The sequence below is a fragment of the Girardinichthys multiradiatus genome, chromosome 21 (assembly GCF_021462225.1).
Source record: "Girardinichthys multiradiatus isolate DD_20200921_A chromosome 21, DD_fGirMul_XY1, whole genome shotgun sequence".
In the NCBI taxonomy this organism is placed as follows: domain Eukaryota; kingdom Metazoa; phylum Chordata; class Actinopteri; order Cyprinodontiformes; family Goodeidae; genus Girardinichthys; species Girardinichthys multiradiatus.
The window spans coordinates 15,322,291-15,346,363 of record NC_061813.1 but is presented as its reverse complement, the minus strand read 5'-3'; the positions used below and the strand labels follow the sequence as shown (position 1 = coordinate 15,346,363).

General features: G+C 38.3%; 1 pseudogene; it reads right to left on the bottom strand.

Annotated features, from left to right (window-relative positions):
- LOC124858499 overlaps positions 1 to 22,409 on the bottom strand; it is a 33,431-nt pseudogene extending 11,022 nt beyond the window's left edge.
- Between the last annotated feature and the right edge of the window lie 1,664 nt (positions 22,410 to 24,073).

Genomic DNA, 24,073 nt, shown 5'->3' with positions numbered 1-24,073 from the left:
GACAAAATGATCTAGACAATCAATTGATGGCCTCTGGGCTGGGATAAATTTAGAAATTTACAGGATGACAGATGAACACAATTTCAGTCCTGTCATCATTGAATGTAATTGGGAAACATAATGAGAATCTAAAGAGTAATGGTTGTGCAGCACTTGTCATTAGCTTTATTTCAGGAGATTGTCAATTTGCACAGTGAAGAGGTGGTGAAGATGTGCTTGGTGAGATAACTGCAAAAGCGATAAAGACTCTGTGTTATTGCAGTGGTTTGCTTGAGACTGATGATACTGAATAATACCCCAGTAAGCATGCTTCTATTGAAAATACATGAAGATAATGTGTAAATGTTTCATAGACGTTGAGGCTGAATTTGGTAGATATTTGGCTTGAAAAATGAAAGTATTTTTAATGTCTAGAACTGGTTTTAGACATATATTACTAGTTTAATAAACGTTGCCATGATTTAGCTGAGAGTGAGTAGCGTAACTGAAAGGAAAGAGGATTGAGAGCAGCTATTCACAAACTCACATCCCTTCAGTCATCAGAGCTGTTTTTTTTCAACAAAGATATCAAGCAGGTTACCTGTCGCTCCGCATGGAGTTTATAACTGCAGGGCCTCTTCCAACACATTTAGAATCATATATGTTTCCAATAGTTCAGTACAGTGTAAATATGTAAATTTCTCATCATGTTGCCATTGTTCTCTACATTATTTGCCTACATATAAAAAGACCTGGAGCATTTTCAGCTAATTGATTTTTACCGCAACATTACAAATAAAAACAAAAGAATGAAATTAGTTTCTAGTACAAAATCAAACTGAGCTATTTTTGAGTTTCACTTAAAGCTTTCTGACATTTTTACATCATTTACAAACCATTAGAGGATCTTCCAAGTGTTTTACTTCAAGCCTAAGTGGATAGCACTATCAGAACATACAGTTTTTCTTGGTCTAAACCTAGAAGAGATATATGGAAATCACGGCTATAAATAGATGTATCATGGACTCATCTTAATTAGGTCTAACTTCTATTGCTCACTGGGACATCTATAGGTCAACAAATATAGTAAAAACTATTAACCTTATTCTGAAGTTTTAAAGCTACATTCTGAGTATCCACAGCTAATGATAATTCCATCAAATGTGCTAGAAAACATGTTTGTGGTCAAAAGGCCTCAGTAGATTCATGCCTATTATCCCAGAAAAGCAAGCCAGCCTTTTCCTGAATCCTGCCATCTGCCATCTCCTGGCACCATCCCAGTTTCTCAACAGCTGCAGTTCTCCACAGCTTAACAGGAGTGTTAGCTGCTACAACATGACCTCTTTTTTGCACTGCAGGGGGGAGGAATGTGCTGGTTAGACAGTGTGGTAAACAAGTGGAATATGGCTTGATACTTGAGTTAGACTATGTGTAAGAGCTAAATTGTGCCACGTACTTGAGCATGAATAACACTGCTGGTTTAGACAGGTTTTCTAAAGAAAATTGAATTGTATTAAAAGACATTGGAAAAAAATAGAAATCACCTGTTATTTATAGTTAGAGTTCACCTAAATGAGCTACCTCTCCAGGATAAGACTACGCTTGTAAGTATGGTCCACCAATGTTCCATTAGGACTGAGATCAGGGCTTTGAAAGGGTCACTTAGGAAGCTGAATGTAAGCCAAAACCAAAACCAGTTCTGGATGTGTGTTTGGAATCACTGTTCTTTTGGAACATCCAGTTGTGTTGAAGTTTCAGCAATCTGACCCAAGCTGTCAACCATTATATGAAAGAAAATTGGTTTTCATGTTCATGTAAAGGGAGCTTACAGTATACTCAGGCAGTGGTGGAAACTGACAAAAGAACAGGTTGAGTTAATCAGAGGATGTGGAACAGCTGTGGCAGAATGAGAGCCGTGAACCAGAGGGAGGGAGACTAAATACCTAAAGGGAGCAGAAGTAAGGCTCAAAATGATCTACAAACCAAAAGGGAAATAGCCTGAAACTAACATAAGAGAATAAACCAAAATGCACAAAGGTAAAAACACAAGAAAAATGTAAGAAACAAAGCACAAATGAATGAATTATTATGGCAAGACCAATCTGACAATACCAATAATGAACACAAAGAAATTAACTGACTATGGCAAGACCTAAATGGCGATAATAAATCCAGAAATTATCAGAAAGGAAACACAAAAGAAAACCAAAACACCAACACTTGGATCATGACATATGTTTGGAGAACTCAAGGGGACACTTTCAAACTGAGGAACACCATACCAACTATTAAGCATGGTGGTGGTATCTTCATATTGAGGGGCTGCCAGGTGTAATAGTGTCTGACACAAAAAGGACTAAGGGTAAGGACTAACGCCAAATTATTCAACGTAACCACAGCCAATCAACTGGACAGTAAAAGCGTACAGACATCTAAATTTTTCAATAGAATGACGAACCCCAACAGATACTCAAACTGGTCTAGAATGGGGCAAAGCTGGTTACCACGGAGCTTCTGCAGTGGTCTCGGTCCCAATGCAACAGAAACATTGGTAGACTGTGTTTAAAAGTCAGGTGTATGGCAAAAACAGTGGTTATATATCCAGCCAAAGCATGTCAGGAGCTAGAATCTAGTTGTTGTTTTTTAATGAATTACTGAGGTTGAAGGTTGTATTGTCAGGCCAACTTTTCAAAAGCATCATTAAGAGCTCAAACTCACTGTGATTCATGTTTTTGATAGGATATACTTCTGATAGAAATGTTATCTGGCCTGCTTACATCTCACTATTTTTTTTTTTCAAATACAGTCATTGTAATCAAGGCGCCATAGAGGCCTTGTCAGGGGTTTTCATCTGCACACCACCAGAAGTTTTTTGTAGTTTTTCTCAGATGCAACACTAGCAGGTGGCTTTAATCTGTCAGAGATTGCAGGGATGACTAATCCCTTCATCATTTTTATTATTTCAGTAAAAAGAATCTTCAAAAGAAAACAGGAACATATCCTGCAATCTCAACACTTGCAGGGAAAAATGCTACACTGCAGAGACTCTGAAACGTCGCGTTATTAAAATCTAAGGAACTATTTTAAGGAATTCTGTGTTTAATTTGCTCTCATGTCAAATTAGATGCAGAAACAAGGACTGTTAACATTTGCTAAGAACCCTTACGTTTCCTTCCAAACCAGTAAATAAAACATGCTATTGATAACCTATAATAAAAAAACAGAAAAATCCGATGCTGAAAATGTACATTATGTAAAAACCTAAATTAAAATCTGTTATTAAAAAGGGCTGAAGTTGCCATGGCGACCAGCCAGCATCCCACAGGATCATGGTTTGATTGATGTGTAGGCCAAATGATGGTGAGCTCTGTGGTTTTATATAGAACAATACAGCAGCAATAGCAGATTTTCAAGGTTTGGTGTAGGGACCCAAAATAAAAACCCTGAAGGACTATATTACATGACAGAGTCTGGATTTATGGTGGGGAACGGTTAGGTTTATAAGCTTTTATAACCAATCAGGACTGGAGTGTAAGAAATAATTTGAAATCAATTCTGTGTTGTCAAAATGTAGGTTTTAGAGACGATATTATTTTCCTATTATTATTATTCCAGGCAAATAAAATTCAAGAAAATTGTCAGGTCACTTCTTTTGCCACGATGCTTAAGGGCAAACTGGGAGTTTCATTCAAAAAGAAATAATAGATTTTTAAAATTTTATATTGTAAGATAGTGAACACTTTATTCTCCATTTCCTCCTTTCATTGCAGATTTTTTTTCTTCTTCCCTCTTCGCTGCCTGAGTGCTCCACTGAGCCCACTTATGATTCTGTCATCTAAAGTAAAGAAAGACACAAAGCCACAAAATCCAGTGTAGCTCAGACACGGTGAGCTCTTTCTGACAGCACGTCTTCTTCTTGCAGTTTGTAAAGACATTATAAAAAACTGATGAAGGAAAACTTGGTTCAACTTTAAAGAAGTGTTTTTTTTATTACCATGAGCTCAATGGTTATTATAATTTATCATTGTGCTATAACAACCAATAGCCTGTAAACCACTTGATGGTGTTCATTATGCTGAAAGAAATAACCTCATTTTTATTTAGTTATCAAAGACAGAGTTCATGATTATGACCAGGGTGGGCGATTTGAGTGTTTTCAAAAGGACCTCCCAATCTACTCAGCTCTGCAGTGCAGTGAGAGGAACCTCCTGCTAATGCTGCTCCTCTACCCTAACAGGTGTCTGTGGAGTGGGTGTCTGCGGGGGCCATTATAATTCTCAATTTATTCAGTATCCGCCTCTCTATCACAGTTTTAATTGAGTCCAGCCATACACTAGGCTTCCATGGTTGCTCAGTGGCTTTGTACATTAGAAGTCTATCCAAACATGTGGCAGCATAAATTAGGGCGCTGCCCACCACAAACATCACACTTATCTCAGCAGCACCCACTGCAAGCAAATGTATTCTTACACCCTGAACTTTTTCATATTTTTATTTCTTTACAGCCACAGACTTCAGTGGATTTTGAATAAAAGATCAAAACAAGATAATGGAGTGGAAGAAAGGTAGAAAATTTAGAAATTTAACAGCCACAAGTATTTGGGGAATGTCTCTGTCAGTTTTGCACATGTCCGGACTGCAATTATTTCTCATTATTCTTTACAAAATAGCTCAAAACTGGTCAGATTGCATCTATGGTGTCTGGCAATTTTCAGCTCTTGTCAGAAACCCTTAATTGGATTTAGGGCTGGGATTTGAATGGACCATTCTAATATATTAATATGCTTTGATCTATATCATTACATTGTGGCTCTGACTACATAATTAGGTCCCTTTTCCTGTTGCTATTTAAATGTCCACCTGAGCTGTGACTCTTTTGTAGCCTCTAACAGGTTTGTTCCAGTATTTGCTGTCCATGCTGTGGGGATGTTTCTCCTCAGCATGTTTTATAATAGGGATGGTGTGTTTAGGGTGTTAGTTTTCTCCTACACAGCCTGGTTTCATCTGACTTGAGGACTTGATTCTAAATGCTTGTTGGGTCCCATGTGTTGCTTGTGACAAACTGCGGAGGGTACTTGCGGTTTCCTCTAATAATTCAACAATCTTGCCACTTATCCATAAAAGCCAGAGTATGCAACTAACCGCTGGTTTTTGAACTCGTTCTTCCACCTGACCTTGGATCTCTGCAGTTCCCCCAGAGTCACCCAGAGCCTCGCTTCACTGATTAATTGTCTCACTTTAGGTCAAAGTTCATACCTAAGGCCTTCAAAGGACAGCTGTGTTTCTACTGGGATTAAATTACAGATGGACTACCCATCAATTAGTTGATTTCTTAAGACTGGGCTGATTTCCCTAGATTGCATTTAGTGGTGTGGGAGTAAGGGGGGCTAAATAGAAATGCAAGGTCTAATTTCTAGATTTTTATTTGAAAAAATGTTGAAAACTGTGTATGATTTTCCTTCTGGTTAACAAATATGCAAACACATTACTTACCTATTTTTTACCTCTTTACTTGCATATTTATGCAAACACATTATTTTGTGGCAGAGTTATTTAAGAATCTGCGTTATTGACTGAGTCATTTAATAGCATCCTTGTACGAATTGTATTTTAGCCTTAGAACAGGCAATGTAGCTGTGTTTGATTCACAGATCTGCTTTGTTTCATCCTCTCTTATCCTCATAAGGCCTTCCATTTTGCAATATCTCTACAGAATTGTAGGCTTTTAATAATCCAGTTTTGTGGTCAACAATGCACTTTTTCCCCTCTGAGTCTTTATCCCTTTTTAAAATCAAAGTAAACGGTGCAACAAAGGGACATTATGTGCAGCAAATGGGTCTCAACCACATACGACAGCAGAGAATGAACCCACCCCCATGCACCCACAGAGTGAGGACCTCTGTTAGATCTGTGGATTTCTCCTCAACAACCAGCTGTGCTTTTCTTTGACATGTTTAATTCAAAAAATATTGTAAAACTCTTAATCAGTTGAGCTCACATTGCTGGCAGAGCACCATGACAGCAGTCATGAACAGTTTTCAACAGTGACATCAGATAGAAAGCTATTTCAGCCAAAAAAGAGACTTATAGTAACAGCAGGCTAACATTCTGGACAAAGTTCAACATGAATCCTCTCTATCAGTGTGTTGGGAACAGGAAGTAGGAGTCGAAAAATAGAGCCGATGGCCAAGCTGTGCTCAGCTAAACAGAGCTCCTGTTTGCGAGCGTGGTGATTGGCTTTTCTCTGGCCAAGCAAGCGATGATGACTCCCGACGTGACGCAGATTCTGTGGTCTGGGATTTAGAGCTGCTGCTGCTGCTGCTATTGACCCTCATGCTGGTGGAAAAAAATACAGTTCTTTTTATCTGCATTTTAAGTGTTCATTAATCATTTTATAACTCAACAAACTTAGAATAAACTGTAAACATTCTGGGTTACAGTTTGCTGCATTTTTTGGCTCCATATAAAAAACAATAGAGCTTCAAATGTCAGCAGAATAAGTACCCTAATGCAGTAGTGCATGGGAATGTAAATAAAATAAATAATACACAAAAGGTTAAACAATAATAATAGAGCTAAAAGTAATAAATGTATATTAAAAAGAGAGCAAAAGAAAATTATACATGTTTAAAAATCTTTAAAAACTGCTATTTGCAAAATGTATTTTACCTTGGCCTCTGCAATATTTATAAAATATTTGATTTCAATCTGAATCCTGTTTAAATCTGTAAAACTTTATGTAAAGACAAATTGCATCTTTTAGCTTTCACTAAAATAAGTCCTCAGATTGCTATGAGGCAGAGTTAGTGGATTTTAATCCAGGACTCAGAGCAGATAAATTAAAAGGAGCTTGAATCTTTCTGATTTCCATTTAACTCTGCAAATGTTCTGACATCACACATGAATCCAAATCCCCACACACCATAAATATTCAAAGGTTTCTCCTCTGGAAGCTTTGTGCTCCTTGTGGAGGTTAAGACTATATCTGATAATGTAACTCTTCCTTTTGATTCACTCCAAGGCTCATGACATGTTTGTGTGATGAGTATGATTGTTAAAATTCAATTATTCCTGTTTGCAACACCATAGCTAAAACACTTCCTTGATGTTTCTGTGTTTATTGAGATGGTTGGTGAGGTGAAAGGTGTTTGAATCGAAAAAATCTAAATATACGGTGCTGCAAAATAGCGTCTGCCCTTTTACAGATTTCTTTTGCTTATGTTTCTGTTGATACCTAAATGTTTCAGTTCATGGAACAAATGTTAACATCGTACCCTGGAAGTAAATACATAAAGTAGTTTTCAGGTTATTCGTGGTGTTAGAATTATGATTATTGATTAATTAATATTTATCAAGAATTATTATTTAAAATCATAATTTGAGAAAAATTATTTTCTTAACCAAAAATCCTTATTTATTAATCGAAATCAGAGATGTCCTCTGGTGTTGTAATTTGTGGCTCAAAGCCCTTGATAATTACATTTGTTAAATTTTCAGTAATAATTGATAACTATTATTAGATGTCACTGTTTAATCAACCGTTTCACCGCGGGTGGAGGATCTTCGACCTTATTTTGACTGACAAATCACTCTTGCTCAAAATACAAACACAAATGCTCTCTCTTTATCTATGTGAATATTTATTAAATCAACAGCCCTGATACACCTCGCTACTCTGATTCAATAATCTTCACCTAATCAAGCATGCAAAGTTCTAAAAAAAAAAAAGGGTAAAATATCAAACTAAACAGGATATAAACAAAACAACACAAAACAACATTGAGTGTGTATGAAAATCCAACCAGCAGTTATGGCAACAAGTGATAATATGGTGCTGAGCGGAGCTCTGGAAGCAGCCCCACCGAAATGTAGCTCAGTGTAACACACCCCACCAAACCACAGTGAGAGCCCTTAGCCAAAAAAGGAGAAAACATGGAACAGTGGTGATCTTACCAAATCTACTGGAAGACTGAATCAACAACTCATGCAGGAGGTCACAACAGAACCCAGAAAACCATCTAAAATACTTTAGGCTTTACAGTTTTCACAACTGAGCAATGAAAATCAATTAAGCTAGGAGAGTTCAAAGGCAAAACCTACTGCTGACCAAAAGGAACTCAAAAAGGTCAAAGGTCATCTCAAATTTAATAATAAACAAAAACCCTCATGATCACAGCCAATGATAGTGGGATGGGGGTTAATAACCCTAGATTAAGAGTTAGACAACCCCAAAAGAGGCAAAATAGGTGATTGGGGGATATAAGACATTTTAATATGTCATGGTATCTAAAATTAAATGTCTCAAGAATAATTATGGATGAATCTTGTACTAAGATTTCAGAGTGGAGCGAACCATCTCTGTTCCCAACATCACTTTTAGTTTTAATCTGCTGTCAAATGATATAAAATGTTTTGCTTATTTGAAATTATTTGTTTGTGACCTCAAGCTTAAGCACATTTGAGCAATTCACCAAGACAATGATCCACAGCACACCACGAGTCAACGTCTGAAGTGATAAAATTTTTTATTTAAATAATAAACATCAGAAGAAAGCAGTAGTAGTGTAGCCCACTAACAGCTGCCCAGCCTCTGTCTACAGACACAATATATTCTGTGCGTCCTCACATGGTCAGCTCTGCCAGCTGACTGTTTCCTTAGCAGTTGCTCATAAAGCTTACCTTAACGTTTCCCAATCACCACCAAAAACTGTGTATCATAGCCCTTGGAGCCAAAAATAAATATGCATTTTCTATAGCAAGTGAGGTCGCAGAGGATGTGAGTTACGCCAGTCTTAAACACATCTTTACAATTCTTTCATCATTCTGTCTGAAATGGTAAAATGTAATGGAAAAATTATAATCAATTCAAATGATGTCATTTGAATTGCACGCAGTGCTGTGATGCTGTCTGGATCTTACGGTACATTCTGAATGGATCTTTTTTCTCAGCACTTCCTGAACACTATCGCTGCGCTCCAAGTCAGCATAATCACTGTAAAAACAGCAAAATAGGAAGCAATATTCCCTTCTTCATATCAGTAAAAATGCATCCACGTTATCAGATTTTTCTTTTTCGCAATTTCACTTAGTATGCTTTTTTAATGGAAGAAAAAAGCCTGCACCTCATTGCTTTCCTTCCACATACACCATAAAGCTAAATGTCTCAAACTGAAGCTCATTCAACTGCTCAGCTCCACGTGTTTCTTCTTTTTTCCCCTGCAATCTCCAGTACTTGGGAAGGATGTTTGGGTTTATCTTGTGTTTGGGCCAAAGGCCCTGTGGAGATTTGTTGTGTATACATGCAGATAATGCTGTTTAGTTTGACCACCGGCCTGCATCCTGTCTGACCATGACTAAATCAGAGGCAAAACAATGGACCCCCATTGATCGTCCCCCAGGAGGTTCCGAAATGTCCAGCTCATCCCTCCCTGGCATGGATCTCACAAAGCTTCTTTTGATTTTTCTTCTTTTGTTGATCTGGTACTGCAAGTGGAATCCATGTGACCAAAATGTAATTCTTTTTGACAAATCAAAAATATGAATACATTGCTTAATTTTTATCACATACTATCCAAGATTTTTCCGAGTGGCCCCAACTTGTAATAATTTCTGCTTTCTAATTAATTGTTTTAGAATAGAATAGAATAGTATAAAATAGAATGAGCTTTCATTTCCCACAGGAAATTTACAGTGTTTCAACAGCATAGTGACACAGTAAAAAAATGTTTTTTTAAATGAACAAATAGAGACAATAATAGACAAATCTACCCTCTATACAGGTCCTTCTCAAAATATTAGCATATTGTGATAAAGTTAATTATTTTCCATAATGTCATGATGAAAATGTAACATTCATATATTTTAGATTCATTGCACACTAACTGAAATATTTCAGGTCTTTTATTGTCTTAATACGGATGATTTTGGCATACAGCTCATGAAAACCCAAAATTCCTATCTCACAAAATTAGCATATCATTAAAAGGGTCTCTAAACGAGCTATGAACCTAATCATCTGAATCAACGAGTTAACTCTAAACACCTGCAAAAGATTCCTGAGGCCTTTAAAACTCCCAGCCTGGTTCATCACTCAAAACCCCAATCATGGGTAAGCCTGCCGACCTGACTGCTGTCCAGAAGGCCACTATTGACACCCTCAAGCAAGAGGGTAAGACACAGAAAGAAATTTCTGAACAAATAGGCTGTTCCCAGAGTGCTGTATCAACGCACCTCAGTGGGAAGTCTGTGGGAAGGAAAAAGTGTGGCAGAAAACGCTGCACAACGAGAAGAGGTGACCGGACCCTGAGGAAGATTGTGGAGAAGGGCCGATTCCAGACCTTGGAGGACCTGCAGAAGCAGTGGACTGAGTCTGGAGTAGAAACATCCAGAGCCACCGTGCACAGCCGTGTGCAGGAAATGGGCTACAGGTGCCGCATTCCCCAGACCTGGGCTACAGAGAAGCAGCACTGGACTGTTGCTCAGTGGTCCAAAGTACTTTTTTCGGATGAAAGCAAATTCTGCATGTCATTCGGAAATCAAGGTGCCAGAGTCTGGAGGAAGACTGGGGAGAAGGAAATGCCAAAATGCCAGAAGTCCAGTGTCAAGTACCCACAGTCAGTGATGGTCTGGGGTGCCGTGTCAGCTGCTGGTGTCGGTCCACTGTGTTTTATCAAGGGCAGGGTCAATGCAGCTAGCTATCAGGAGATTTTGGAGCACTTCATGCTTCCATCTGCTGAAAAGCTTTATGGAGATGAAGATTTCATTTTTCAGCACGACCTGGCACCTGCTCACAGTGCCAAAACCACTGGTAAATGGTTTACTGACCATGGTATCACTGTGCTCAATTGGCCTGCCAACTCTCCTGACCTGAACCCCATAGAGAATCTGTGGGATATTGTGAAGAGAACGTTGAGAGACTCAAGACCCAACACTCTGGATGAGCTAAAGGCCGCTATCGAAGCATCCTGGGCCTCCATAAGACCTCAGCAGTGCCACAGGCTGATTGCCTCCATGCCACGCCGCATTGAAGCAGTCATTTCTGCAAAAGGATTCCCGACCAAGTATTGAGTGCATAACTGTACATGATTATTTGAAGGTTGACGTTTTTTGTATTAAAAACACTTTTCTTTTATTGGTCGGATGAAATATGCTAATTTTGTGAGATAGGAATTTTGGGTTTTCATGAGCTGTATGCCAAAATCATCCATATTAAGACAATAAAAGACCTGAAATATTTCAGTTAGTGTGCAATGAATCTAAAATATATGAATGTTAAATTTTCATCATGACATTATGGAAAATAATTAACTTTATCACAATATGCTAATATTTTGAGAAGGACCTGTATAAATTATACAAATGGAACGAATGTCTGTTTGGATTGTGATTTTCTATTTGTGCACTATGTACCAAAAAATATGCAGGTAAAGAACAGAAGAACATAAAGAGAAACCATTTATACACTGGTTACTCACAGTTTTAATTATAATGAGGCGTGTGTCAGTTTAGGTTTGTTTATTTGGGTTGTTGGAAGCAGCGACGGTTATGGAGCTTAACAAATGATAAGAGGAATGACCTATGGTCAGCATTTAGGATGCAGTAGGGTATTACTTAAGAAGTTCTCATATGATGTTACAGTTTCATGCTTGGAGTTGGAAACATCCAGGAGTGATGTTAGTTTGGCTACAGCCCCCCAATCATCCACCGCCTTCAATGGGTTGTGAGAGCATCCCAGGACAGAGCTGCTATTCCTGTCCTGCTTATCCAAGCGTTGATAAGCTGCTACTCCAGGAGACCACAACATAGAAGATAGCTGATGACACCACAGAATCTAAATGGTCGTCAGGAGATAATCTTGCATTCAAAAAGACCTAATTCTCCTTAGCTGGTAGTGTTGAGCCTGTTGAGCATTGAACCAAAAATGCTCTTTCTGATAGGAAATTACACATATATTTTAAAGATAACAAAATAATGTATAAGAAGTATACTTTACATGAGAGTACATACCACTATCTCATAAAAAACACAATGAACTGCGTGTATTCTGCGAGTGGCAATGCATGTCCGCTGCCAAAAACTGCAAAACTTATTTTAAACCTGTGTGAAGTCAAATCAATTAATGTTATATTTAATTTAATCTCTTTATGTGAGGTTTTGGTAGAACTGTGAAAATACGGAAGTAGCAATTTTTTCTGCTCGTATTCTGTTTTTATTTTCTATGCTTCCAACAAAATTTCTTCTTTTACAGCTCTGAAATAAAGCCACTCAAGATAAACCCGTCTCAGATACACCTATCTTTCTTTGCCCAGTAACATCCTTTGAATTAATTTTCAGAGGCTTATGCCGGTAGATTGAGGTGATGACAGACAAACCAGACAGAAAATAACTATAAGAATTATTTTTAAAAGAGGAAACTTCACAGTTGATTTCTTTCTCCTTTGGACTCGTGTTTGGTTTGTTTTTCCCTCTGAGCCTTTATTGCTTGCAGTTCACACACAGATGTAAGCAGAGTGTGGAATAAAATATTTAAACACTGAACATGTTTTAGTTTATGGGATGGTCTTAAAGGTTGATCCTGGTAGCTAATTTTTCCGAAACGTCATGAAGGAATCGTCTATTACACCCATGGGGCAATATCAGTGGAACAGCTCCGCTCTTTAATCCACTGATTTAAAACATCATCGTTCATGTGACTGAGTCAGCTCTGTGAGGATTATATTGGGAAGATTTGACTAAAAACTCCTGCTACATAATATTTTTATGGTTTCTTAGCAAAAGTTATGTTTCAATTGTGTGACAAAGGGGACTAATAGCCCTGAAGTAATATTTTGAACAAATGAAGATATTAAAACCTTTCCTATTTAACTTTTACTTACAATATTCACATCCACAGTAAGTATAACTTATTTTATTCAGCCTACATTGTCTTCTGCAAAGTAAGGAATTTTAATCTTTCTTGCTGTTTTGTTATGTGTTTTGTTACACTCTAGATTCTCCACTGCATTGTGAAGGGCCTCTACTGTGCGTCCTGTAAAGCCTATCAAACGAGCGGTGGTTGATGAGAGATGATAATTACCTGTACAAGATGTTGCACATTATGTAGCATATTTTTAATGTCATAAAAAAACTTTATAAAAAGGCAGTTAGTAATTTTTAGTGGCACCTTATACTAAAGGTCAAGACGTCTAAGTTTGTCTGACATGACCAATTTCTGTTGTGATTGAGGGCTGGTTTTGTGTTCTTTGTGTTTTTAATCTCTTCCCTTCACTGTTGCTCTCTCACCTGCAACCTATCAACTCATAAAGCCACATTATAAGAACTACAAGTTTCCCATTCACTGCCAGATTTTCAACCTTAGGTGTGGTAATATGTTCCTTCTTCTTGCCAAGTTTCTAGTGAAATCCAGTAACTTAACTTAAAATAGAATGCTGTGGCCACTTCCTGATTCAGTCCTTCTCCTCCATACTCACATGGGAAACCCAGCAACCTTTACAGGAATTCACTGCTGGACTTCAGAACAGACTGCTTTTCCTCTGCCTTTAACAATATCAACAAGCAATCAGCCAATCATACTGTAGAAGAACAAAAAGAATACACACCAGGAGTTGTTTGTCCTACCTTGAGCTAACCCTAGATCCACTTCACCCTCAATGAAACTGTCATCATCAACTTACAGTTAAGAAAAGTTCTTCTAACAGCTCATCTTTTTTTAAACTTCCCATTGCTCTACAGACTCATCTCTCCTCTTCTTTGGACCATTGCCTGGGAAGCTGACTGTAAACTCTTACTGATATCATTACCCAACCCTTGAAATAATCCATTTTGTTCATCTTACAATTGGCACTGTAGTATGTTAGCATCATATATTTAAATAAAGAAACATAATACATTCATTTGATGCTTTTGATTTTCTCATTTATTTGTTAGTTATTTTAATGTTTTTTTTATTATCTTAAAATAGAATAGACTAGTTGTCAAATTGTGCTCAGAAGTTTGAATTTATGGCTTTCAAGTTCGAATTATCAACTGAATGTCCCCCTGGAGTCATAATTTTAATTTGAAATGTTGCAGATCCTAAAGGAACTTTAACAATGATTTGTGTCTCATTATCAACATTCAACATCTATAAGTGAAAATGTTTCTTTATGTATTTTAAAACATAAAAAGCAGAAACACATTTTAATGTACTTATTCTTATACCATGGATTATTTTACATGCACACCTGGATTCACAAATACAGAGAGTGGTAGGCGAATTGCGATTAAGTGCCTTGCCAAGGCCACACTGACATGATGGTGGGAAGTTGGAATAAAACTCACAACCTTCCAATTGCCAGATTACTATTCTTCCCACTGAGTTACCGATCGTCCCAGTTTGTAGAAAAAAACACTCAGAATGTGTATGCATAAACTGTTCATTTAAAACAGTTGGGGCCCCAATTATAATAGTAAACATAATTACAGTTACCAAAAAGATGGCATTTTCCATTTGTTATCAGTGTTTATTTAAGTTCTTATAAATAGAAATATATATGTGACCTGAAATTATGGATAAGTTGAGTAACCTCCTACGTTTCTCCCAAATTTCAACCAGAGCACTATATTATTGTGGTCTACAGCTTTAGATGTTCCATCAAAAACTACAACCTAAACACCCAAGCGTTTTTCTCCCCCTTTTTATTTATGATTGCCACATGCTCTTTCTTCACATTCACACACACTCTCCCTCAAAACCCCTGATGCAATGATCTATGAAAGCTTTAACTCCGCCGGAGTAAGGTCTGATTGTGAACCCAGCTGTGTGTTTGTGATTAATGGGACTTCTGTGCTCAGATGGGTTATACCCATATAATAATGCCAGAGGTGTTTACCAGGTGGTGATTGGTTTTTTGTCTCAATCATTAATGGAAACTTCACAGAGCAACAAACCTTGGTGGAAGTCACTTCTATGCGGGGATCACACTTAAGAGTATTACTGCAAGTTAATTTGCAAATGAGTACCTCAACAGTTCCTGCCAATAGTGGGCGTAGAAATGTAATGCCTCCTGAATTTAAAAATGCACAGAGATGGAGGTTTTTACTCTAAATGCAATTTGTGATCTATCATACACAAATATTTTTCTTCGTTTTAAGCATTCTTTTGAAGCAAAATGACTTCAGCTGTACTGTGCAAGGTTTTGAACCACTCACCATTACTTTACAGCTCACCTTTTTTTTAAATATAATTTCTTAAAGTTGTCCCAAAACAAGAGCTTTGCACCAGTATTTGCACTCTCTTACTTCCCACCTCTGCAAGCAGGGGACAGAGCATGTGGATGAAGTTGCTCTGGTTAGGTGACACAAACATTAAACTTGCTGGCCTACAAGCTAAATGCTATGTGTGGCAGAACATTAATGCTTAGAATTAACCTGAAAACCTTACCCTCACTGTGAAACATGGTGGTGGCTGCATTCTGCTGTGGGAATATTTTTCTACATGAAGCACAGGGAAGATGTTCAGAGTTCATGACAGATGGATAGAGCTAAATATAGGACTGTGTTGGAAAGAAAACTTGTTGGAGGCTGCAGAAGACTTGAGAGGTACTGGACCCGACGTTCCACCTCCTGCAGGACAACGACCCTTAACATGCATTTAAAGCTACGGTACAATTGTTTAAAAGCATAATTCCAACTGAGAATCCTTAGTAAGACTTTATTATTGCTCTGCACAGATGCTCTTTATCTGATTTGATTGAGCTGGTGCAATTTAACAAATTACATGGATGATAAAATCAATCTCTAGAACTGGTAGAGACATACCCCAAAAGACATGCAGTTGTAATTGCAGTGAAAGGAAGGTTCTACAAAGCACTGACTCAAGGGAGTTGAACACAAGTTCATGCTACAGTTTTCAGATTTTATTTGTAAAAAACTACCTTTTTATATTTTGCCTTGTACTGTATGTCCAAAAATGTCCAAATATTTTTTAACTTTTCAGGAATAAAACTGTTTTAAACCAACAATGTGGTTCCCAAATAGTCAAAAACATAGTTCTTCCAAAAGACTACATATATCTCAAGGGTTTTTGTTTGATTGCACCAACTACCTCTGCCTCACTTTACATTCAGATATTTTTTAATGATGTAAAATATGTTTTCAGTAATTTGTGATCAAAATCTAATTCTTAAATTTTTAAATTACACATTCTGGGCTTTGCACACATGAGCCTCAGCTCAGAAAGGGTCAATCCGAGCAGCTGAAGCAGAGCATTCTCACACCAGAAAGCGAGCAGAACAAGACGCAGCAGTGTGAGGACGTGCCGCTGACCAATTGAAAATAATCTGTGTCTCAGCCTTCTGACCCTGTTTAGAGAGCACTGAACTCCCAAAGTGGTCACAAGACAAATGAAGCAAGAAAATTCTGAAAAGTTTCTCAAATGCATGCTAGACTGAAAGGTTTAAACAGGCCCTATTTAAAATTAGCACCAATAAGACAAGCCGGGATTAGCAAAAGTACCTTTATTACATGGTGTCCTTTCATTGGTTCCTTTACTCAATACGTGTCAAGGTGGTGTGCCATGTGATCCAGGTGGCAGTAGAGGATGGGGGCTGGGCATGCCTTATCATGGTAAGGCATAAGGTTTAAATTGCGAGCAGGAAGGTTCTGTTGTTTGTCATTATGGACTCATCTGCCCTTCAGATTACCAAGCCTTCATGAATTATCTGGATTGGGTCCTGAAAGTGGTCCCAGGAGTACGCTTCGTAGAAGCATCTTGAGTAAAACGTTTTGGATTTTGCAGTTGTATCATAAGATCTGTGGTGTTATGTCTTGGATAACTGGGAGAAGAGCGAGACAGAGCTGTCAACTGATCACCAATTGGTAGTGTATCGTTGTTGATAGTGGGAAAGCTGCTAAACAAATCTGGGAAACCCAGCAGTAAATGGTAAAATGGTAAATGGCCTGCATACCACTTTGTATGGCACTACTGTATAGCACTCTAAAGTGCTATGCAATGACTTGTATAGCACTTTATCCAGTCCAAGAACTCCAAAGAGCTTTATACTATAATCAGTCATCCACCCAAATATACACTGACAGTGGTAAGCTACACTGTAACCACAGATGCCCTGGGGCAGACTGACAGAAATGAGGCTGCCATACAACCAGAACCACCGGGACCTCTGACCACCATCAGCAGGAAAGGCGGGTGAAGTGTCTTGCCCAAGGACACAACGAATGAGATGAATAACCAAAAGAGGACCTTATTTGGGCGATCTTCCACTCATGCCTTTGGGAGAGTTTCTGTAATCTTTCAAGGGAAGTTAGGAACATGGAGTCTGAATTGGCCATCTTCAAGGCCTCTATTGCAAATGTGACTTCCAGTAGCTGTCGTCTGAAGGTTGATGGTGCCTTTTGTAGCGACACCTGAGGAACTGTGGGTGAATAGACATTGATGGAACCCATCAAGGGAAGGAAGGAGACATTTACGGTTAGGGTGGCTCAATCTAAAAGTAAGAAACTTTCTTCAAACATTTCACATGCTGCACTACTGCCAGGGTTCTGCTGATTTACCTCTTCTATTCCTTAGACCATTATCTGAGTGCTGACTTTAAACTCAAATCTTGCAAAATAAACCCCCAACTTACTGTATCTTAAAGAGATCAGTCAGCATACATGTGAAAAGGCTAAATGTGCACACTGTCTGCAAAAACCAGCGCTGTATTTTAGTTATCTTTATCTTATTTTTGTTTCCAAATCCATTTTTCCTGCTTTGGGTCACAGGAAATTGGACACAGTCATAGCATGCAAAGAGAGATTTACTGCCAGGAAAGGAGATGGCTCTACAGTGCTCTCTTAGTGCTTGTCAAGTATCCTTGATAAGCTGACAGTGGACACTGTCCTGTCAGTGTTGACACAGTAATATCTGCTTTGATATGCTGATATTACTGGTCAGAATAAGATGTCACAGTACAACTTTAAATATGCCAAAGACATGTCTGTCATGAGCTCGACCATTTTTATGTCCTTTATCAATTTTTGACATTAGCCAAACGTTTGTAAAGCACGGCATTTCAAATTTTAACTGGTCATTAGTAACAACAAACGAGGAATATTTTTTAATCTACACAACATTCCTGGCAATCCAATGTGTACAGTTTAGCCTAAAGTTAAAATTTGATTTGTGTTCCAGTTGTACAAGTTGCAAACGCCTCACTGTAAACCTGACAACAAAGTGAAAGATGAACATTTAGATTAGTTCAACTAAACCTTTAAAGCAAATTTAACATGAAGAGGAAGCCTCTCTCTTTACCAAGATCTTGTCATGTCCAGCAAGGAGTACAGCTGGAGATGAGCGCTCACTAACACTCCCTCTGTCAGCTGCGTTGCATTTAGATAAGGCTCTTGCTGGGCAGGATGACCTGTTTGATGCTGTTAGGGTCTATGACACCAGATGTCCAAAGCCATCACCCCGGGGCTTCATTCATTATTCTGCTGACAGCTGAAATTCCACCAATATTATCTTGTATCAAAACAGCTGTATGTTAGAGGATGCTCAACTTTGCATGTACATTACATGTTATATGAGTATGTATTACATAAAGAACACATGTGTGTAAATGTGCAAAATGTGACAACATTCTTTTCTACTATTAACTTGCTCATAGCATGAGATATCTCTACAATTTCTGTGCATACACTGCATAACAACTACAAAAAGAGTTAACATGAAGAACTTGATCTCCGAAACGTCGTCAGGTTCAAAAGGCTGCAGATGAAAACAGTAGTTATTTATGTATCAAGTCAAATATACTTTTAGAAACAATGATGAATCTATATGTGTTTTAGGTGATGCATTGTAAGAACAATGTAGACACTTTCTTCACCTGATAGAGCAGCAAATGAAGAGTGTCCTGTAGAAACCCCAATTGGGATCAAATCTGTCATTATCAAAAAAGGCAAGAGCAAGAAGATGAGTAGGAGAGACTGCAGTGTCCAGGACATCATTGGTTAGCAAGGTGTAACATTGATGAAATGTGGTGTTACTTCACCGCCCTTTAGTGTTCAAGTACAAACATGGCACCGATTTGATTAACTTCTATTAAGTAACCGAGAGTCAATATGTGCCATTGCTTGTTTTTAAATGACTCAAATTGGTTTCATGGACAAAAAAACAAGTCCTGACACCTTATACTTCTTCTAATAACTTTTTATACGTTTTTTTGTTGTTTGTTGTCACATAAGTACAATAAAAATTAATTCTCAAATTATGAATTGAAATTCCAGACATGTTAATTGTGTCAAAAATGAAACAACATTCTTTCCATGCTTTTTTTTATAAAACTGAATTGAAAAATCTATAAAAGGCATTTGATTATAAAGCAGCGTTGATGCTCCAACAGATTGCTCAGAAAAAAAATCAAACAGAAGACATCTTGCAGTGAACATAAAAGGACCAAATCTTTTTCAATAGAAAGAGTTTGCTCTGCCTGTTGTTAAACCAGCCTCAGTGTCTAATTTATTGTCCGTTGTCCAAGTTAAACACCCTGCTGCAGTTCTCCAACACATCCATCTCCTTACAAGTCTGAAACAATGTTTGACTTCCTACAGCTCCCAAAGTAAACAATAGACCTTTTGTGTTGTTGATTTCCGATATAAAGAAAGTGAAAAGAACCAGTGAGAGTTTAGTTCCCAGCATTATTTCTGAACTGCTGACCACCTGCTCTTACTCACTTTATTTGTTGGAGCTCAAGCTGGTGGTTTCTTGCCATTTCTGTGTGATTTCTGGAAGGCAAACCCACGTCTTTTACACCTTTGAGCCGCAAACCGAGGCAATGACAGTGACGCAAAGGTCAAGCTATGTAAGGGTTAGTTCGCTTCTAAATCAAAGGATGTATTGACAACAGCCGATCAATGAAGCCAGCCAGCCACAGGACTTAAGTCAAAAACACATCAGGATGTTAGTGATTTTTCTTACCATAAACACACAGTGGACAGTGCTGAATTAAGCTCAAACAGAGGAGATCACTGACCTTCAACCATGGTGGTTAGCGTTCAGTGGCCAATGGCCCCTGGTGTGGGTTTTAGTAAATAGAGATTTTACACTACATTCAGCCCACAAGGTAAGACCAAACAAAAACAAGGTAAAATGTTGACAATTTTTTTGGGAAAAACTCAAAATCCCCTTTTGTCGTTTTCAGAAATAGAATAAATAAATAAATAAATTAATACATTTTTAATTGTCCACATCTGGTGTGAATTTTATATAAACAGAAATATTAAGAATACATTCAATATATATTGTATGTCATGATTTTTCTGTTAGGTGTTTGAGTTTTAGGGTCTTTATTATCTCTGTCTCTACCCTGTCTGTGTTCTCTGTTTGCCACCATTTTAGTTGCACAATTGTTTATTGGGTTCTTAGGTTAGGTATCTTCTGTTTTGTTACATTTAGATATTATTGTTGTTATGATTTTCCGCTAGAATTTTCTGTGTCATTCTCTATCAGATCTGGTTCTTTCGCTCCCCCACCCATTTATTGGTCTCAGCTGCAACTGATTCTCACCTGATGGCCTTCACCTGTTCTCTCTAAGTCATGTAATATTTTTTTTTCCATAATTGTAAACAAATTTAGGCAGTAAGGGTTGAAATGGCTATGTGATGAAACTATTTGGTGAAAAAGCTACGCTTACCTGGATTTCCAGGGTGAAGAGCCAGGTGCAGTAGTACCTGAATAGTGATTAATTAGAGTGATGAACAAAAAGCACTTAAAGGACATGTACTTTCACAGCACTAGGACTTTCTCCTGAAGCTCCTGGCTGGAGAGGTACTGTAATCCCACATGTGTGCCTAGCCCCTCCAGGACCCTGATGGCTGCAGCTTAGTTCCAGTTCAGACACCTTAGCTTTACTGACTGCTTGGGAAATACTGGCAGGATGAAAAAGCAGAGATTAATATATTGGATAGTGGTGGAGGTTAGTGAGGCTGTTTAGGGTCCATGACTGAGGTATGTGGTGTAACAAAAATGCAGGTGCAGGTTAGTTTTTAGTTCAGTTTGGCTGGAGGGGCTACATCTATTTAAAACAAGTTTAATGCTATGACATACAAACTTAAAATCGTATCTTTGTACCGTTTCACATCATGGTTAACGCTTGCTGCGCACACATCTCTCAGACAGGGAAAATGAGCAGGGTCCCCGGTTGTCATCTGCGTCTCGCATAGCTTTAACTTGAATGCACATATGCTGTCATAATAGTGTTCCAATTTTTTTTGCGTCCTTGCAACATTATGTTCAGGTTATTCAAGTGTCCTGTAATATCAACCATAAATGCAAGGTCCTGCAGCCATAGCGGGCATTTTAATTCCTGAACAGGTTTACCTTTTTTCTCCATAAACTGTCCAATTTCCCCACGTAGATCGAAGAAGCGCTTCAGCACAGCACCTCTGCTTAACCATCGAACTTCAATGTGGTATGGTAAACCAAGGGGAATGTTGCATTCACTGAGAAGCCTGTCAAACTGACGATGATCGAGAGCTCTGGCTCGGATGAAATTAACAGTTCGGACAACCACCTCCATGATGTGATCCATTTTTAACGACTTGCAGCATAATGCCTCCTGATGCAAAATACAATGAAATGTCCAAAACTCACCCCATTTATTTTCAGCTTGTACTTTCTCTCTGAACTTTGTCACAACACCTGCCTTTTTCCCAACCATTGAAAGGGCACCATCAGTAGTCAGGCTTACGGCGCGGGACCAGTCCACCCCGACTCTGTCCAACGCTCCAACAACTGAGCAGAAAATGTCTTCAGCTGTAGTGGTGTCGAGAAACTCCTCTGTGACAGTCAACATCTCGTCAACTCCACGAATGAATATGGCCATTTGAGAGACGTCTGCAATATCTGTACTTTCATCAATTGCAACAGAAAATGCAATAAATGACTGCGTTTTGCGTTTGAGTTGGTTGTCCAAATCTGCCGATAGTTCCAAAATCCTGTCTGCCACGGTATTTCTCTTCAAGCTAATATTAGCAAAAGCTTGTCGCTTCTCAGGACACACAATTTCGGCAGCCTTCAGCATGCAGCTCTTGACAAACTCTCCCCCACACTAAGGCTTTGATGCTAACGCTATTTGGTTAGCAGTTAGGTAGCTGGCTTTCACCGCAGCATCACTGGTTTCTCAACTCCGGGTGAAAAAAGATTGCTGTTTCCTCAGAACCGTCAACACTTCATTTATCTTCTGTTTTCTCAGTTCTCCGTGCAAGTGCTTGTATTTTTCGCCATGCTGAGTTTCATAGTGGCGTCGAATATTGTATTCTTTAAGCACCGAAACCTGCTGCAGGCACACAAGGCACATCGGTTTACCATTCACTTCCGTGAAGAAATAAGAAATCAATTTTTCTTGAAAAATCTGACACTTTGTGTCTACCTTTCTCTTTTTTGACAAAGACATTTCGTTGATGAGGTTGCAAGGGCCAAAATAAAAAGCTGGTAAAGCGATAGAATCGAAGTCGTTTACAGAACCTGAAGCTCAGTGCTACCATCTGCTGTTAGTTCCGATGCAGTCTTGCATCATGTTGTCTGCTCTGAATAAAACACAGCGCCTCTCGTGAACAAAATAGGAACTGCAGATTTTAAATTAAACAAAGTACATGTTTTTTTCAATAATCATTGTTGAATAATGATAATGCAGTTAGCCACCGGGCCGGATTAAATCGTTCGCAGAGCCGGATCTAGCCCGCGGGCCGTACATTTGACACCCCTGCTCTAACCACAACGGCCTCACACGTTTCTGCTGTAAAGTACTTTTATTTTTGTCTTGCTGAATACCTCTTTGTTATCTCTTAGTCTTAACTCTGTTTGCCCAGTTCTGTCTCCCAATGGGAAGGCTCTTGAGCCCTTCCGCTTAATACTCCACACATATAGTTTTATACACCATAGAGAAATAAATGACATTCATAAAAGCTTTACACATTTCTAAAAAGTCTGCTGTTTGTTTGGAGTTTAAAGCTAATGATCATTTTAAGAAGGATATCTCATTTGCGTTAGTGTGTTTTGTTCAAAGGTTTATTTGGATCTGTCCCCGAGGATCCATGTCAGCTATGTTCCTGACTGCTTCTATCAGCAGAGCAGCGCACTGAACCATAGCTGGTCTGCAGAGATGTTTACAGCAAAAATATTTTTCTCACAAAACAGGATATTGCAGTTATACTTTGGTTGATGTCCACCGCATGATATCAGTAATGTGTTATCTTTTGTAGGTGGGGTGGCTTCTAGTTTATTGTGGTTGGGATGTGAGCCAGATGTATTGTTGAAAAGACCGAGTGTCCCATAGGATTTGATCTTTAGGCAAGATTTTCCTAACCTTTAAGAGGAAGAAACTGTAAGGTGAAGTGCCTTCAGAAAAAAAAAAAAAAGATTTTTAGACACTGATGGGGGTTAATTTCATAACTCAAAAGCAAAGCAGACAAACATTCTTCAATATAAATCTCATAAACGAAAAAGTCTTTAGGTGGCAAAAAATTTTACTGGCTTTTATAGTGCTTGACAGAAGCATACATCTAAAAACTGGATTTCTAATGTTTGACAATTGAGTCTTACAAAGAACTAGAGAAGTATATTACAGGTCCTTCTAAAAAAATTAGCATATTGTTATAAAGTTCATTATTTTCTATAATGTAATGATGAAAATGTAACATTCATATATTTTAGATTCATTGCACACTAACTGAAATATTTCAGGTCTTTTATTGTCTTGATACGGATGATTTTGGCATACAGCTCATGAAAACCCAAAATTCCTATCTCACAAAATTAGCATATTTCATCCGACCAATAAAAGAAAAGTGTTTTTAATACAAAAGACGTCAACCTTCAAATAATCATGTACAGTTATGCAATCAATACTTGGTCGGGAATCCTTTTGCAGAAATGACTGCTTCAATGCGGCGTGGCATGGAGGCAATCAGCCTGTGGCACTGCTGAGGTCTTATGGAGGCCCAGGATGCTTCGATAGCGGCCTTTAGCTCATCCAGAGTGTTGGGTCTTGAGTCTCTCAACGTTCTCTTCACAATATCCCACAGATTCTCTATGGGGTTCAGGTCAGGAGAGTTGGCA